We start from the raw sequence: 5,260 nt of genomic DNA, 5'->3' as shown, positions 1-5,260 counted from the left end.
ACAGGAGCTGAGCTCTGGCTGGGAGCAGCCCTTCAAACCCCACCCACGGGTTTCTCTGGGGTCACAAACTCATAACAGCTTTTGCTCAGAATAAGCCCTGAGTCTTACGGCCTCAGCCGGCCCAGTCCTTGCAGCCCTTCCCTAAGGATTGGGGAACCCTTGGACCAGAAGGTGTGTCCATTTGCAGGTGGCGGTGCTTCTCTGGACACGTTACAACCTGACTGAAATCCCCTGTTCTCAGGCACCGTAGTTACCCCACCTCATGCAGATACAGACAATCCCTGGCCCACGTGGGTATCTGAACAACTGCATTTCATACAACAGACTCCAAAGACAATGAACTTAACCCAATAAGCTTCATCCAGGATATTGCCGTATCTGTTACGGTTGCTATTACAGGTGTTGTCTGTGATTGATGAAATGACGACTCGTTGACAGGCCTCTACTGTATCGATGATGTCAATGCAGACGCCATGGAAGGAATTCCACAGGTCGATCAGTCAGGAGAAAGGAATGTTCAGCGCCCCTTTGTCATACACAAGCCTGGTCTATGAAGGGGGGATTTTCTGGCAGGTAGTTGGAATGGTTCAGGCTGCAGTACCACTTCCCCGCATCCGTGATGTATTTACACCCCTGTATCGAGCTGATTCATCTTCGACCAATAATCTCTGATTAGTAACCTGATTGATCCTGGGTATCTGACCTCTTATTAATAGAGTTGAACCTGTAGCTCTACCTAGATACCAAGGGTATTAGTGCCTGGGAGCAAACGGAGATAAATGTGTGCACCTCCCCAGGCCAGCGCCAGGACATTCTCGAGAGAGCTGCCAGGAGAGGAAGAGGAAGGAGGCGTTAGTAACGCTCCCCACTGCACCCCCCCCCCGTGCAAATCACAGACTTAGCCAGTGCAGAGACTCAGCTGCCATTAAAACAAAAAAGTATCCAGGGCTCCAATCCCCAAAGGTCTTTAGGTGCCTAATTCCCATCAGTCCGTGGGAGTTCTGCGCCTAAACACCTTGGAGGTTCTAGGGAGGAAGGACTCGGCCAGTGGGTCCCTCACCCCCAAAAGCTTCCCCCCCTCAAACCATGGGGTCTCAGGAGGAAAGTGCCGCGAGGAGCCAGCCAGAGCCTCCAGCTGGGAGAGGGAGAATCCACCCAGCAAGCTCGGGACTCTCAGCCCCGCTCCCCAACAGACCCTCAATGGCCAGAGATCCCCCTCGCCCCCGCAGTGCCCCAGCTACTGCCCCAGACACCCCCACTTCTCCCCCCACGTTACCTCCCCACATTCCCCCGATCTCTGTCCCAGCACCCACCCCCTGCACCCCAACACCTTCCAGCACCCCGAATCCATCCACCCAGGAGCGCGGCAGCATCCCCCATCTACCCGGCCACCTCCTGCCCCAGCCGCGGAGGTGCCCAGTTCCCGGCAGTTGCGTGACTTGCTCCCTCCCCTCTGCTGCCCGGGGGACCCAGCTGTGGGGCAGAAGCTGCAGTTTCTGGCTGTCTGCAGATTAGCCCATGAAGTAATTTGCACAAAAGGCCAGGCCTGGAGCTGGTCGCAGCTGGGCAGCTTTGTTCTGGCTTCAAGGGGCACCTGGGGATAGTTTCATTTTTCGCTTCCTCCCCAGAGTGGGCGCAGTCTCCAGTCAGGGTCTCCCGCTATCCGGAGGGGATCCCACCTCCCGGCTCCTACTCGCTATTCACCCGTTTCCCCAGCCCAGGGTCGAGCTCACCCGCTTGGCCACAGCATCCCCTGGGGGGCTCACGGGCAGCTGGTTCCACAGGACACCTGGGTCCTTCCCAGAGTTGCAGCTCGCCAGGGTCCCCCTTTGGAAAGCAGAACTCCCCCCCCCCATTGGTTACAGACAGGGCAGCGACCCCCTCTCACAGCGACCCCCCCCCCGCCTGTGGGTGACCGATGTTCTTTGCCCCTAGACATGGCACCTTGCCAGGGGCTGCATGAATCCCCCGTTGTTGGAGGAGCCCAGTTCGCCAAGCGATCCGGGGGGCTCTCACTGCACGACCCCTGCTCCGATTCGTGCCTCCGCCGATGGGGCGAGTTACCTGCTCGCTGGGCAGGGGGGAAGCCGAGGGGCCGTTCGCCTGGGCAGAGGTCAGCTCAGCTCCGCGGGTAGCAGCCTGGGCTCTCCGGAGAGGATCCCTTTGCTGTGACGCTCCCCGCACACCGGAGCGGGGACTCTCGCCTTTATAGGAGGCTGGTCCTTGCTGTCACTTTCCCAGTCAGCCGCCGAGATCCCATTGGCAGACCCGGAGCTCAGCTATGGTCAGGAGCGCGGTGCCAGTGGATGTCACATGGGCCTTCAAGTGGCTGCTTCTGGGACTGCTGCTGTGTCCTGCCTGCGGCTCCCAGTTCCCCACCTGGGCTCCAGGACCTCGAGTCTGGCTGGTTTCCAAGCCCCGGTTTGCGCCTCAGTCACGAGGGGCAGAAAGATCCAGGATCGAATCAATCCATGAGCCAGCGAGCCCGGCCGGGCCCCGGTGCGAGCGCCTCCTGCTGGCCCTGCCCGGGGGAATTGCCACCCCGCCCTTTGGCTTGTGCCAACTTCCCCTTTCTCCCCTAACGGGAGCTTTATACGGAGAGGCGGAGAGCCGGTGTCGTCCGCTCCTTCGCCCGCCGGGACAGCAACGCGCCGAGGAGCTACAGGTGAGAGTCCCCTTCCCCATCCCGTGTCTCCCCCACCCCCCACCCCCAGTCTGATCTGGCTGCGGAGAGCCAGGCCGGGCCGGGCCGGTTGGGAGATACAGACAGAACCAAAGTGTTTTGCAGGAATGTGTCGATTTCGACCCGATCGGTTTCGACGCGGGACACGGCTCGGGGTTGAATCCTTTCGCTTCGGCCTTTATACGCCACCAAACAGCCCTTTAAATCCCATCCCCCGGGATACGGACCAGCTGAGCGCAGCCAGCGCATTGCACCCTTAGCCACAAGAACCTGCTCCTGAGAGTTGCCTGTGGAACTCACTGCCTCATGAACTTTCACGTTGCGGGTGGGGTGGGGAGGTGACGCCAGGAGCTCTGTCCCTGCTGGTCAGTTCCTCCCTGGGCTGGGAACAGGGAGAGCAGAAGAGTCGTGACCCACAGCAGAGCTCCACTTTGGGGCTGTTTTTCATAAGAGCCAGGCTCCCAGGTGAGCGCCCAGCTGCTAATCTGGGCTGTGCGGGGTGTGGGGGAGGGGGAGAGGATGGGATTTCCACTGCTGAGCCACCGGGGTCTGCTCAGGCCCAGCCCGAGAGACCTCCCCGGCTGCAGGAAGCTGCAGCCCCCCAGCCCTGCTTCCCGCCCCCATCACTCCTCAGCTGTGGAGGGGAAGGATCACTGTCTGGGGAGCTGCCCCCACGTCCGCCCAACGCACCTGCCATCGGACCTGCCCCACCCAGAAACCCCCGCACCTTAATCCCCACCCGGGGCATCCTGAGCCCCCCGGATACCCTATCTTCCCTGCAATATAGGGGCGTTTTCTTATACAGGCACCTATTACCCCCCACCTCCTGTCCCGATTTTTCACACTTGCTATCTGGTCATCCTACCTGGATCCCCTGTCACCCCCCACCCCCGCATAATATAGAAGTCAAACTGAGCCCATGTCTTTGGGGCAGGCAGCAGCAGACCAGCAGCCGAGGTGCAACGTCTCAGCACCGTCCCTGGGTGGGCTCGACCCACCCTCCTCTCGGTTAGCAGCCGAACGCGCTGCACCACGGGAACACCTGGTGTGTTTACCACTCCCCGGGCTGCTGCCTCACACCCTGCACCTCTTCCTGCCAGCGCCCAAGCTAAGGTGGGAGTCAGGAGCCGGGGAGCCTGGTGTATAAGTGGAATCCCCAGCTGGGGGGAGAGGCCACCGGCGTGGCATGACAGGACCCACCCACCTCTAGGCCAGCTTTGGAAATGTCTGGCAACAGCTAATGGGTTAGAGAGGGAGGGGTCTGGGTTCTATCCCTACGTCATGGAGGGGAGTGGGGTTTAGTGGTTAGAGCGGGGTGGGGGTCCTGGGAGTGACCTGGGTTGTATTTCCAGGTCACTGGGTGTCTGTAGGGAAGTCAATTTTGCCTCTCTCTGACTCAGTTTCTCTGCCTCAGTCCCAATATGGGAGTCGAGCTAGAGCACCCTTAACTCCACCCCTTTGTAACTTTCAAGCCCAAATCTGATGGTGGAGCTAGAACAGAGCTGATGAACTTCCTGCAGGGTGACGTGGGCCGGCTGCGCTGGGGGGCAGGAGCGGGCGGGAGAGGGAGGAGAGGGAGGGGGCCGTGCCCCACTGCAAGCCCCTGCGCCACGTCTACGAGAAGGAGATCGTCCTCTACGCAGGGGCGGCTCCAGGCACCAGCGCACCAAGAACGTGACTGGGGCGGCGTGCCGGTCGCCGTGAGGGCGGCAGTCAGGCTCCCTTCGGCGGCATGCCTGCGGGAGGTCCGCTGGTCCCGCGGCTTCGGCGGCAATTCGGCGGCGGGTACGCTAAAGGCACGGGACTGGCAGACCTCCCATAGGCAATCCACCGAAAGCTGCCTGACTGCCGTGCTTGGAGCGGCAAAATACATAGAGCCACCCTACCTCTGCGCCTACTTCCAGGGCCTGGACTACTTCAGCACCGAGTGGGTCTACACCCCCCAGGCATACTGCGGCTACGCCCGCGCCCTGCTCAAGGAGCTGGAGGCCGCCCGGCCCAGTGCCATGGCCACCTGGGGCACTCGGGCGAGCAGCTCTCACTGCACCCCGACCTCCGCATGCTGGCTCACGGCACCTGCCAGCACTGCGGCTACATGGCCAGCCAGCCCCTGTGCAAGGCCTGCAACCCGCTGGAGGGGCTCGACCGCGGCCTGGCCAAGCATCAGCAAGCACTGGCGCCTGCGGGACAAGCTGTGGGACGGGCAGCCCCTCATCCAGGAGGAGTGCAGGGGTGTGGTGACCCCGGGCGAGGCTGAGGGGGAGCTACCGGAGCAGCAGAGAGAGCTGGGGGTGCAGGGCACAGAGTCATGGGTGGACGTGAAGCCGTGGGGTGAACGGGAGCTGACTGAGCCCCGGGACCTCGTCTTCTGAAGTGATGTGCTGCCCGTCCATGGCCACATGCTCCCTCTGATCCTCCCCATTCTTGCCCGATGTTTAGATGATATATTAATTATATTGATCACTTAAGAATCCCCAGTTAATACTTTGAGGGTTGACAGGTTCTGGGCCCAAGATCAGGTATAATTTTATTTAATTTATTAGGTAGTTGGGAACCCCGAAGTGCACAGGTGCTACA

At 60.8% G+C, this 5,260-nt stretch overlaps 1 pseudogene; it reads left to right on the top strand.

Moving 5' to 3' along the window:
* Positions 1-2,050: 2,050 nt before the first annotated feature.
* LOC135977544 (cytoplasmic tRNA 2-thiolation protein 1-like) lies at positions 2,051-4,940 on the top strand (annotated as a pseudogene).
* The last annotated feature ends 320 nt before the right edge of the window (positions 4,941-5,260 follow it).

This window comes from Chrysemys picta, unplaced genomic scaffold (assembly GCF_011386835.1).
Source record: "Chrysemys picta bellii isolate R12L10 unplaced genomic scaffold, ASM1138683v2 scaf3, whole genome shotgun sequence".
Taxonomy (NCBI): Eukaryota; Metazoa; Chordata; order Testudines; family Emydidae; genus Chrysemys; species Chrysemys picta.
The sequence above is the reverse complement of the archived record's forward strand: the minus strand, read 5'-3'. Positions and strand labels throughout refer to the sequence as shown.